General features: G+C 44.2%; 1 protein-coding gene across 2 annotated transcripts in view; it reads right to left on the reverse strand.

Moving 5' to 3' along the window:
- Mob3b (MOB kinase activator 3B) overlaps positions 1-12,500 on the reverse strand; it is a 183,219-nt gene that overhangs the window by 129,603 nt on the left and 41,116 nt on the right. Inside the window, exon 1 of one of the 2 annotated variants that reach the window (XM_029533400.1) lies at positions 11,914-12,016. The exons of the other annotated variant lie outside the window; for it this stretch is intronic. The gene's annotated coding sequence lies outside the window, so the exon portion shown is untranslated. Of the gene's footprint in view, positions 1-11,913; positions 12,017-12,500 lie in introns of those variants that run through there. 2 annotated transcript variants of the gene reach the window in all.

Here is a 12,500-nt window from a genome sequence, read left to right on the forward strand (position 1 = left end):
TCTCTCTCTCTCTCTCTCTCTCTCTCTCTCTCCCTGAAGTTTCACTATGTAGTACAGGCTGGCTTGGAACTTGCTATGTAGACTAGGATGGTCCTACATAGACCAAGAAGCCTTGAACTCATAGAGATCCACCCGCCTTTGCCTAAGTACTTGAATTAAAGGTACATACCGCCATAACCGGCACGAGTTGCTTTCTAAGCACTTACCGGCAGAGATAAAATGGACACCTAGGTCCCTAAACTCAGCCTTATCAAAAAGAACCACGTGGACTTTTGGCTTGCAATGCCCGATAAGCAAAGGTAGAATTTGTGGCAAATTGTGCCTCCTCTCCCACCTAACGTTACCCATTCACGGGGATTGTTGATAAGCCCCCGTGAAGAGGGTCCTTCAACCTGATCAGAAGCCATCAAATGCCCCCAGCTTCACAACTTGCAAGCAATAGGAAGGGGATAGAAGGCAGCATATAATTCATTTGGGAAGTTTTTAAAGTAGAGAAAGCCCTCAGTTGGGGCAGATAATCTAGTAGCCACAGTAAATAATACCTCTTGAATTTGACATATAAAATTCCTAATAAGCCTTGATGAGGTAGTATTTGGAGATGGGCCTTTGGGAAGTGATCATTGATAAGAGCTTCATCCTCATAAGGGAGAATAGTTCCCTTATTAAAGGGACGCCAGGGAGTTCCCCTTGCCCCTAAGAAGGCCCACCTGAGAACGAGGCCGAGTGGACACCGTACTCTCAGAAGTGTGGGGATTACATTTCTGTTGCTTATGAGCAGCCTGGCTTATGGTACTTAGCCATAGCCGACGGAACTAAGGTCCATAGACATTTGGGGTGAAAATTCCCCCGTTTCAGTCTAGGATTAGGATGTATGTGTCAAGCATTATAAATCTATCTCAGATTGTGTAGGAAGATGATAGAGGAGTTCTTGCAATAATTGGTATTTCCTCCAACCATTTTGGAGTGAACAGAAAAGGGTCATTTTATAAAAACCAGGCTTGCGACATTAGAAGAAACAAACGTGAAGTTTCCACTCTCAGGAGCTCTGGAGCACCTGTGATTTAGGAACGATGATTCAAGTGGGATTTCCCTTGATGCCATGAGCCCAACTGACGGTCCAGGTTGTGATTTCTAATCCCTCTCTTCAATAAATCTAACCCAAGGCCACCAAACAAGCAAAGACAATGATTCTTTTTTTTAATGGCACAGCCCAGGTCGTTATAACCTGACTAGTTACCAAGCTGACAGGAATGGCATGTCCTGGCTCATACCTTTGTATCATAAGACACCCAGCTATGTATTTCCTGTTCGAGGGCATTTTGGGGGGATAAAGAAAAGGAAGGTAGGGAGTCAGGATAATTATATCAAATCTGTCAAAGGCTCTTTCAAGATCTCTCTGTCTCAGAGGAGGACAAAACCATCCAATCAAAATGAACCGGAAGTCCACCGAAGCTTTTGTAAAGAAAGCTCATATATATGAGATCTTTCTCTTAAGACTTAGGGTCTCGTGGACCTCAGGATCACCTCAAACCTGCTCTGTACAATAGCTGAGGATATCTTGAACTCCTGATCCTCCTGCCTCCGCTTCCCAAGTGTTGAGATTACAAACAAGGGCTGCCGTGCCATCCCGATAAAAATCTTAAAATGTTGTGTGCATGTGTGCATGGGGTTGCACTTATGCATCCAGGTGTTTGTGTGTGTGGCAGCCAGAGAACAACTGGGTGACCTCCTCAATGGCTTCTCCACCTCATTGTTTGAGACAGGGTCTCTCGCCAAACATGGAACCCTTCGTTTCTGCTAAACCAGCTGGCCTGGGAGCCTCTGAGGTCTGCCTGTCTTTTCTCCCCAGTGTTGGTATTACAGGTATGCACGGCCAGGCTCAGCTTTTATGTGGGTGCTGGAGATTTGAACTCAGGTCCTGTGTGCCTGTGCAGCAGGTGCTCTATCCTCAAAGCCAAGTCTGATGCCTCTTTAGGTTTTTTTTTTTTTTTCCTTCCTCAGAGAACCCACCTATTGAAAACAAGTATACAGGTTATCCCTGTGGGCAGGTTTCTAAGATATAACTCAATGATCTCTGCCTCTAGTATCTATACTTTGGTATAATCCTCTCTGCTTTCTGAGTCTGGATCTAGTGACTTCCTTCTGATGACTGGAATACGGTAAGATGAAACACTTGCGATGTGGCTTCTGTTTGGTTCACATACTTTCCACTTCTGCTTGTTCACTTTGAAAACAATTTAGCTGTCATGGTGTGACTTTGCCAAGGAACTCACATCACAAAGGACCAAGGGTAGCTTGCAGTTAATTGCCAGTGAGGAATGGAGGCCCTTAGACCAACCGTCTACTAGGCGCTGCATCCTGCTGGCGATCATTGAGAATGTCAGAAGCAGCTCTTCCACCGTGGAACCTTGAGATGCTTCTCCCAAGCAGACCTAAACCTGAGAGTCAGCTAAGCTGCCCTGTCAGGCCTGACCCACAGGAACAGTGAGATAACCGGTGGTCCTGTCAACTGCTAGGTTGGAGGAATACTGTTTTGCTGCAGCAGTAGATAAACACACCAATTTAAGTATCACTGCCGACAGCCACACACACAAAGAGGGAGACAACTCAGAAGCCCACCCAGAGTGATGCAACCATTCAAGAAATATTGGCTAGTCCTTAGAATACAGTGAGGTTAACATACTGTATCTGCAGTGATACTGAAAGAAGCCCATGAAAACTGGTGTGTGGGCGTGTGTATGTGGCTATGCACACATAAAACAACAAACATGCTACTTCCAAAACATTCCATTCCTGTGAACGCTTCACCTCAATCCTGGCTCAAAAAGAATTCTAGTTGTTCTATACTAACATATATTTGTATATGTGTATAGAAACCCACATATATATGAATTCCTGACTCATCTCCTTCATAGTGCTTATCTAGTTCTTCCATAAACTATAGAGTCTACATTTTAGCTGACATCATGTCTTCGTGTCTCATACTTCATGCCACCTACACAGGAACTCTTATGTAGGTAGCTACTCTCTTTCCTTACTGATTCCACAGGCCAGATGGGCTTCTCCGCATCTGTTTTTCCTTTACAATGTATTTCCAGATCAGGGTGCTTTCGAGATCTAAGTGAAATCAGGCCACTGCCCTCTCCAAAGCCTGAAAGGCTTCCCATCATACTCAGAATAAAAGCCAAACTCATCACGTTAATTCATGAAGCCTGACGTATAGACCTGACCCCTGACCCCTCTCCTGCCTCTGGGGTTCTCCCTTCATTGGCCTGGTTTGTCATCACTGCCCTCTTTGATGTTTCCACAGTGCCCCAAATCTAGTCTCACTCCAGGTCAATGGACTTTTAAGATGGCAATGCATTGTCTCGTTTATGGAAATCTGAAATCCATATGTTGGCAGGACCATGCTCTCTAATGGTGCCGGGGAATGTCTGACCCGTGCCTNNCTCTGTGCTTATGTGGCTTGCTGGCAATTTCCAGTGTCGGCTCATTGGCCCATCTCTACTCTCACCTTCAGCTGGGGTTCTTGTGAGCACATATATCTTTAAACATAGCACTTTTTAGAAAGGCAGATGTCATGTGAGATTAGAGGCTCATTCTACTCCAGTGGACCTCACTCCTATCTCCAAGTAAAGTCACATTGAGGGGTGCTGTGGGTTAGGATTTCGGCATGTGCATTTCAGGTGGGGAGCATAATTCGGCCTATAACAAGAGCCATTGCAATCACTGTTTCCTATCCCTAAAAGGAATGTGCCTTATACACTAATAAGGATACTGGGAGCCTAATTGCCAGGAACAGCTTCTGGGCTTTGAAATCATCCTCCGCATTGTGTCAGTGCTGCCCTTCCTAAGGGTCACTCCTGGTGCATGGCCTAGCATGGTAAGGACACCAAAGCAGAGCTGCTTCTGGGAGAGGTAGACTCACCCAACAGGTGGCATCAGGCCCAGGACACTCCAGCAGCCTTGCCAAAAATCTCAGGATGGCATGTGGATGCTTGCACTCTTCCCCTCTTATCATAGTCCACTGTCCCCGCAGAGTCCCAGTGACTATTCCTCTTTCCTCTCCCTAACCAGACAGCACATTCAGGAGAACTCTGCACTCGGTTGAATGCTCTTTAAGAGTCCTTGTGAAATGCTTAGATAATTTTTAGTACGGAGATTAGCAGTTCCCTTTTGATCGGACCTCAGATCTTAACCCAAGAGGTGGCGGTTATGGTTTGAACTTAAAATAGTCCCCAATGGGCTCAAGTATTTTCAGCCCCTGGTCCTGAGCTGATGACTGTGTCTGGGAAGGTTGTGGATCCTGGGAGGTGGAGAGTATAGAGCCCAGACCCACTTCCTGTTCCTTTGGGCCTCCTCTGACAGAAGCAGCATAGCCAGCAGCCCCCCATCGGGCTTTCCCCATCGTGGAGGATTGTAACCTCTTGAACTGCGAGCCAACACGAACCCTTCCGCTCTTGCGTTGCTTCTACTCAGGTCTTTTGTCACATGATGAGGAAACTAACTGTACAACCTCTCTGGTACTGTTAATCCCATCTAGGTGCCAGCTTCTTGCTTCCTCTTCCTTTGTAAGCCTCTGACTATTGGTCCCTTGGATCCAAAAATAAAATGCTCTATCCAACCTGGTCCTTCTTCCTTCATTTCTGACTTCATCTGATTTTATTATATTTTCACGTATTGTTCCTTTTGCCTTTCCTTTATGGGATCAAAGACTTTGAGCTATTCATTTTTTTTATACCCTAACAACTATAGCAAAGCCAGGAACATAGTAGGTAGTTAATAGTTTGTGAATATGCTTACCTTATTAAAAGCTCAATGTCAGACTGAATTCATCAGCATCCCCTCTTCAATTCCAAACTTAAAATATATAACCCAGGCTGGCCATCATTAAGAATGTACCTCATAACTATAGAAAGCACAGTGCTCTATTTAACATTGTCTAGAATTAAACGGGGAACCCAAAGCCAAAGCAACAGGGCTGAAGAACCAGGGGTGGCGTGGATCTGGATACAGCGGCTTTCAGCCCTACATTGAAACTGAAAAGCCCAAGTGAGGGCAGGTAGTAACTACCCTGTCCCTGCAAGGAAAACAAGCCAGAGTGAGAGAAGTACACCACTAGGATTCTGGAAATGCTCCATCCACATGGAAGTAGAACTCCAAAAACTACCCTGTCCTAAGGAAGCCGGCAAGTCTGCATTGTGTTTTGCCACTGTGGCGTACATCATTAAAAAGCACATCCAAAGAGTGTGAAGAGGCCACCTACCAAGCATCAAGCCAATGCCGTGCATAAGCATGTCACTGAGATTTACATTGCTTACGTTGTGAAAATAATCTCATACCAATATATCACCATAAAAATGTCCCCCCGGACCAGGGAGACCTTCACTGAAGCAAACTCAGATTGCTCAGTAGGAATTTGTTTGTTTGTTTTTTTCTTTTTTCTTTTTTTGGTTTTTTTCAAGACAGGGTTTCTCTGTATAGCCCTGGCTGTCCTGGAACTCATTTGGTAGACCAGGCTGGCTTCGAACTCAGAAATCCGCCTGTCTCTGCCTCCTGAGTGCTGGGACTAAAGACGTGCGCCACCACGCCCGGCTTTGTTTGTTTTTTTCAATAGCTCAAGGTTCATGAGTCTCCCTCAGGATAAACCATCCTATTGAACAAATCAGACAAAGATAGGATGGTAAAGCCAGAAGAGAAGCCATGTCCAAACAAGTTAAACAAACATCACCCCAGGGGTGGGTAAGAGAAAAGCCATCGACTGTGGGACCTTTACAGTAATCATGCTCTGCAAAAGTTCCCACCTAGAAGGAGAAAATGTACAAAGCACTATCCTCTATGAGAAAAAGAAAAAAACAAGTAAATAGGATTCTTTTATGATTATATTTTTGACTTGATTATATTTTACTTATTAGTAGGGGGTGGAGCTTCGAGGAGGGGTGTCAGTGAATGATTGCACACCCGTGGGGATGACAATAGGCAGGGGTCAGTTCTCCCTTACAGCGTGGGTTCCAAGGCTTGACCTCAGGGTGGCACACATCTCAGCTCTATCAGCTGAGTCTTGAGTCATCTCAACAGCTTGTAAATAAAAAATTTTAAAAACAAAATACAAAACAGGCATGGTAGTCATGACTGTCATCCTAGAAGTCTCGTCGCTGAAACGGAAGCATTGCCTTGAGTTCGGGGCTAGTCTGAATTATTTGGTGAATTATAAGCCAGCCTAGGCTACAGACTGAAACCCTGTCTCAAATCTGTAGTAAAATAAACAAAGAAAAGAAAAAGAGGAAAAATACAATGTATTCAGTTGCAGCTGGAAAAAAATTAATGTGGTGGAAGATAGATCTGAAGAAAATAGGTTAATGTTGCAGAAAGAAGACCTGGGAAAGAACATCTATAGAAAGTGAAAAGTAAATTAGAACAAGAATTAAAGCATAACTTTATGTTGGATTCCAGGAAGCAAGAGAGGCAACATTAAAACTGAAATGATAAAGGCTTCGAATGTCACAGAATTCAAGCAATACATATATTCTTTTTTTTTTAAATTGCTCCTTGTTATCTTTTTAAAGCTATTTTAGTAATATATTTACTTGCTTAAACATGTTTTCTCACATGTATATAATGTACTTGATCATATTGGCCCCTACTACTCTCAGCTGCTCTCTCTTAATGTGTGCTCTTTTAAGCTTTGTTTTATTTACTTAGTGTGTGTGTGTGTGTGTGTGTGTGTGTGTGTGTGTGTGTGTAGACGTCTTCAATGGCCAGAAGAGGGCATTAGATTTCCTGTAGCTAGAGTTAGTAGTAGTCATGAATCCTGGGAACCAAACTTTGCATCAATGCAAGACATCAAATGGTCTTAATCACCAAGCTCTCTCTCCAGTCCCTTAATATGTGTTGAGTGAGAAAACTGCAGATAGAAAGCAGAATTTAAAATTTAAACACACACACACACACACACACACACACACACACACCAGAAACGGTTAAAAACGACATGAAGTCAAATCTAAAAGGAAAATCTCCAAACAGTAAGAAAGATAAGTTGCTTACAGAATATATAACAGAATAGCATTCAGAATGGCGGAAGGTCACCACTGCAGGCCAGTAAGTAAGCTAGCTTTTCAAGTAAAGGTGTTTGTAGTCACACCTAATGAATTATATGCACCGAATCCTTGACATACAAGGTGGAAGAAGAAAGTAGAGTTCCTTTGTGAACAGACACACAAGCATACACACAAAATAAATAAGTGTAATAAGTTTTTTTTTTTTTTTTAATTCAAAGACCTTTTCAGAAGATCACCCTGAGCAAACTCCTCTCTATACCCAATTAGATGATGGCTCAAAAGTAGGAGGAAATTAAGTATACCCATACCAAAAAAAGAAAGAAAAAAAAAAATCAAGACCTCGGAGAGAAATTACTAACAATCTGTTTCAGGATAAAGTGAACCAGAAAAAAAGTGATGTAAATAATGGTGGACGAAGAAGATACGGAATACCGTGGTACCTTTGTTAGCACCCTCATCTTTTAAAAGATACATTCTTCCCCAGATTATCAGGGAGTTATAAACAACTTGTGGTTATATTACAGGTAGCAGCAGTGTGGAAGGACCATCAAGTTACAATAGTCTAAGTTCCTTACCCTGACTGACCGAGGAGAAACAAGTCTGAATAATGTCTATAACCTGCAGTGGAAACCTATGTATCATAATTTTAGGGGTAATGAAAGAGGAGATGGGAGAGGAGAATAAGAGTCTCATGGAGGAGAGAGGGGCGCTCAAACACACTTAAAATCACGATGAATATACTGCTGACAGATCCTCACAGACAGAAACTCTATAAACACCTTCTTTAGGGCCCAGTGAGATAGCTCCATAGGTCAAGTCCTTGCCACCAAGCCAGACACACACACAAGGAGGGCGGGGCCAAGAAGAATAAAGAAAATAGATTGTTATCAATTCACTCCCTAGATGCCAGAGAATTAAAAGTGGGAAAATGCGCAGTAAGTAAAATACCAAGTTGAAAACCTAAAAAGCCCACTCAGAAGAGGAGCCCTGGCGAAGCTTTGCTACAGCAACAGAAGAGGTGAGCACGCACCGCTGGCCGCCTCGCCCTGCAATTTCCACCCGGCTCAACCTTATCATTTGGCGGAGAGACCTAACATTACCGGATAGGAAAAATGCAGGATAATTCAAACGTCGAACACATGCAGCCCCAGCGGTCACTCCAAACCTAAAATAATGTCTGGAGGTTTGTTCTGCCAGTTCTGCTTACACCAAGTCTCCTCGGGGCCCCTCCTGGATCCCTGGGTATCCAGGCTGTTTAGAAAAGGCATGATTTTAAAGGTAGCCTACATGCTGGGGTGGATGGGCAAGAAAAGGATGACAGAGGAAAAGAGAAATAAGAAGCCACGACGAACACTCCAGCTTCTTACTTCGTGGTCCCGGAAGAACTGCCATCGCAGGAACTGGCTCAAACATCAGACTCCACAATCAAGAAGATAGTTATTTTTCTTTTCTCCTGGCTTGATAGGGGCCGGTGCTGACACGGGAAGCTGGACCCTTCAGGTGCTGCAGCTTCCTTGTCAGTGGGCCAGCCTTAAACACTGACTGGGGAGCGGGGCGGGGAGGGGAAGGGCTCTGTCCTCCCAGAAGGCATTTCAGTTTGGGGCTGTCTTTCTACTGGAGCACTAGTTGATCTGTATTTGTTATGATTACTGCTGTCTCTCAGTCCACATCCGCACGGTCTTTCGTGCCTCACTTTTGTGCCACACTTCTGGGCTTTTCTACTCTCCTCTCTGGGGTTTCTTATAACTACTTGGGTTGGCCATCTCTGTTTTTCTTCACAACCACTCTGAAAGTTCCGTCACCTGATACTCTTTTAGTAGTTACAGCGCGCGTCTTCCCCTCACTGAATTTTGTAAAGCAATGGAAACGTTGACATCCCTCAGAATCACAGCCTTCAGATGTGTGCCTCCAATTCTGATCCTTACCTCTCGTGACTTTAAGGTCCACATGTCTTTAGAATCCAACAAGCCCTTCTTTATAAAGTTAACGCACGTGTTCATTCTGTCTTAATTTTTCTTTTATTTCAGTATTATATCTTTCTATATTCTTTTTTCTTTAAATGTATTTCTTTTCATACATTTTGATCATATCCTTTCCCCTCCTCCAACTCCTTCCAGATCATCCTCAGCACCAAACCAACCGCCCAACTTCATGTTCTCTCTGCTCTCCATCTCTTGTTCAAACAACAACAGCAACAACAAAAATATTCAAAAGCAAAACAAAGCAAAGCACGCATGAGTGTGAACACACACACTAGAAACAAAAAGAAAACATGGAATTTTTGTGTTGTGTTGTGCTGTCTTGTGTTGACCAACTACTCTTTAGCATGGGGCTTTATCTGGAGTGCGTCTGATGAACCCAGTGTCACTCCATTAGAGAAAAGCCATTTTCCTTTTCTCAGCAAGTATCATTTTCAAATACCTTCTTAATTATAGGTGGGACTTGTGTCCAATTTCCTTAGCAGCGCTGGGGACTCTGACAGATTTCAACCTGTTCAAGTCTTATACAAAGTGTCACATATCTGTCACATACACATATGAATTCTCACACATATGTGTTGTACTGGATGACACTTCTCCTTTGAGTCATCCATCACTTCTGACTCTTACTATCTTCTTCTTCCTCCATAGATCCCTGAGTCCTGGGGGGGAAGGGTGCGCTAGAGACATCCCTTTTAGGCCAGAGTTCTCCAAAGTCTCTCACTCTCGCGTTTTGACTAGCTGTGGATTTCTGTGTTAGTTCCCATCACTGCAAGGGGACGTTTCTGTGATGAGGGCTGAGTGAGGCCTGATCTACGGGCAGGGCAGGATATCATTAGGAATAGTGTATTGCTATGTTCCTCTAGCAGAATAATAATATTAGGTTTCCCTTAGGGCCCGGGATCGATCTAGTCTCAGGTTCTTGGACACTTTAGCACTGTCAGATACGGGTTCCATCTCGTGACCCTTAAGTCCATCCACAATCTTATAGCAGAGTCAGATTGCTGAAGATACAATCTATTTAAGACATTAAATATGGAGAATTCATGATGTCGCACACCTTTTGATCCCAGTACTCAAGAGGCAGAGGCAGGCACGCCTCTGAAAATTCAAGGACAGACTGATCTATACAGAGAAACCCTATCACCAAACCCAAACTCCCAAACAAACAAACAAACAAACAACAACCATAACAAAACAACAACAAAACCATGGTTACACTGGGGCAACAGCAAATGTTAAGGGGGTAACCAAGAACTTCTTGAAGCTGTTTTTTTTTTTTTTTTTTTTAACAAGTCCTTCTATTTATGTTTATTGCATTAAATACCTTATTTGTTTATAGGCATGTGCACACGTAGGTTGGTGTGCACACACAAGCACCACCGTGTGAAGGTCAGAGGACACAACTTCCAGGAGTCATTTCTCTCTGTCCATCATGTGGATCTGAGGCATTGAACTCAAACTGTCAGGCTTCCTGCCACCTCCAGTTTAATCTTTTCTCAGTGTACATAAAGATCTATGACTTTAAAGAGACCATGGCATCCTCAGTACAAAAAAAAAAAACAAAAACAAAAACAAAAAAAAAAAACAGAAAGGATTGAAGTAAATGTCTATAAATATGATGATTACTTCTTTGCTAAGTCAAATTTTAAAAAAATTATTTTATATGAAAATTATTCATAGGACAATTTTCTTATTTTTTTTTTTTAAGAATCTTCGATTGTATAACTCCAGAGAAATTTGAGCCAATCCTAAATGGCATGAGCTACTTACAGTCAAATGATTTCAAAAAGCAAATAATAAACACGCTTTTCATGGCCCGAAGCAAAAATTACACTTAATGTGGGGTGTGGGCAGATGCTGATATGTTTGGAATGTGCGTGGGTGGAAAGGGACCCAGGACCTCAGAAAGTCTCAAAGATCTGGTCCCCCTTTGTGGTGTGAAGATGTAGTGGCGCTGGAGAAAGTACAGTAGTGCCGGGCTAACTGGCCACCATCATGGTGGAGGGGGTGTCCACATTCAGCTCCCCACCCTCCGTGAAGCCTTCAATAAAGTTACCAGGCCTGGGGAAAGCCACGCCCACTGGAGTTCTCCTGGTACTGCGGAAAGGTTAAGACGTTCAGTCCAATCCAAGTTCTGGTGGAAGGAGGGGCCTGCATGACTTAGGGGCAAGGAAAGGGAACCTAGGAGATCAAAGCAGGGTAGTACAGGCGTGCTGAGCTCAAAAGGCTCCGGCCACGTCCCACCTGTGCTAGTGAGAAGTAAATGACTGTCCCAAGAGAGCCGCGCTACTTACTACCTGCGGTCCCTAAGGAATGTTCTCTTGCAAAGGCGTGGTCTGTCGGGACTGTCTAGGGAGTGGGGCTGAAAGTGAGGAGTCTTTTATGCATACTTGTCTGTAATGTGTAATGTAAGGGGTTAAGGCAAGGGAAGTTCAGCTAAGCCTCCTGGAGCTTCCACGGAGGCCTCAAGAACCAGCTTAGCTTCCTTAAGTCCCACTCTAAGAACCAAACAAAACTGTAGGGGCAGAGAGACAAGGGAAATGGGCATTTCTAGGTCTGCACGAGGGAGATGGAGCCAGTGTAAAGCACAAGGAAATCCTTCTGCTCTGTTTCCACACACACACACACACACACACACTCGCCCTCCCCTTTCCACATTAAAGGGCCATGGAGAAGTCTCCACGGGCAGTGGTCCCAGGGACATTCCTGGAGGTGGCTCCAGGCATTCCTGCTGCTCCTCAGGCTCCCTGCACTGCACTTCCCCTGGGGGCCTTGGACCGGAACACAACCACGTAAGCCGGTGTAAGCCGGTGTAAGCCGGTGTAAGCACGCTAGCTTACTCTTCTTCCTCCCACTCGCTCTCTCCTCACCTGTACTCTCAAACCTCAGAACCCGAGGCTTCCTCGGACTTTTCCTGTAGAACCTGTACCTCATCTCCAGGTAGGGGCTCCCGCAGGTCCCACTGAATGAGTTCCATGCATATAGTCTGTTTGTGACGTGCTTGCCCCGGACATGGATTCTGGGACTTAACAATAAGGGTGACCTTTAAACCTGAGGGAATGGAATGTGACTGTTGGTTAGCCTTTAACCTCATCAACACAAAAGCCATTCTGGAAAAATCTGCCTTGCCAACGTTTCTTTTAAACAGACCACTCCTCTGAGTCCTGGGCCGGTGGTTTCTATTGCCAGGTGGACAGTTTCAGTTGGATGTGATCCCCACTGTCACCTGGCAAATCTCAGGCGACAGTGGGGGGGAATCACTGCAACTCATCTGTGCCTATCTCTTACTGTATAATATTAACATTTTAATCCTCAGGACACCTGCAAGGTATTATTAATAATCCTGGGTTATACATAAGGAAACTGAGAAAGTTATGTGTGTCATCTAGCTGAGAGATGGCTTAAACAGAGGGCAGCAGAGATGGGACTCCAACACCATCAGGCTGGTGCCACAGCA

This window comes from Mus pahari, chromosome 22, assembly GCF_900095145.1.
Source record: "Mus pahari chromosome 22, PAHARI_EIJ_v1.1, whole genome shotgun sequence".
NCBI classification, from domain to species: Eukaryota; Metazoa; Chordata; class Mammalia; order Rodentia; family Muridae; genus Mus; species Mus pahari.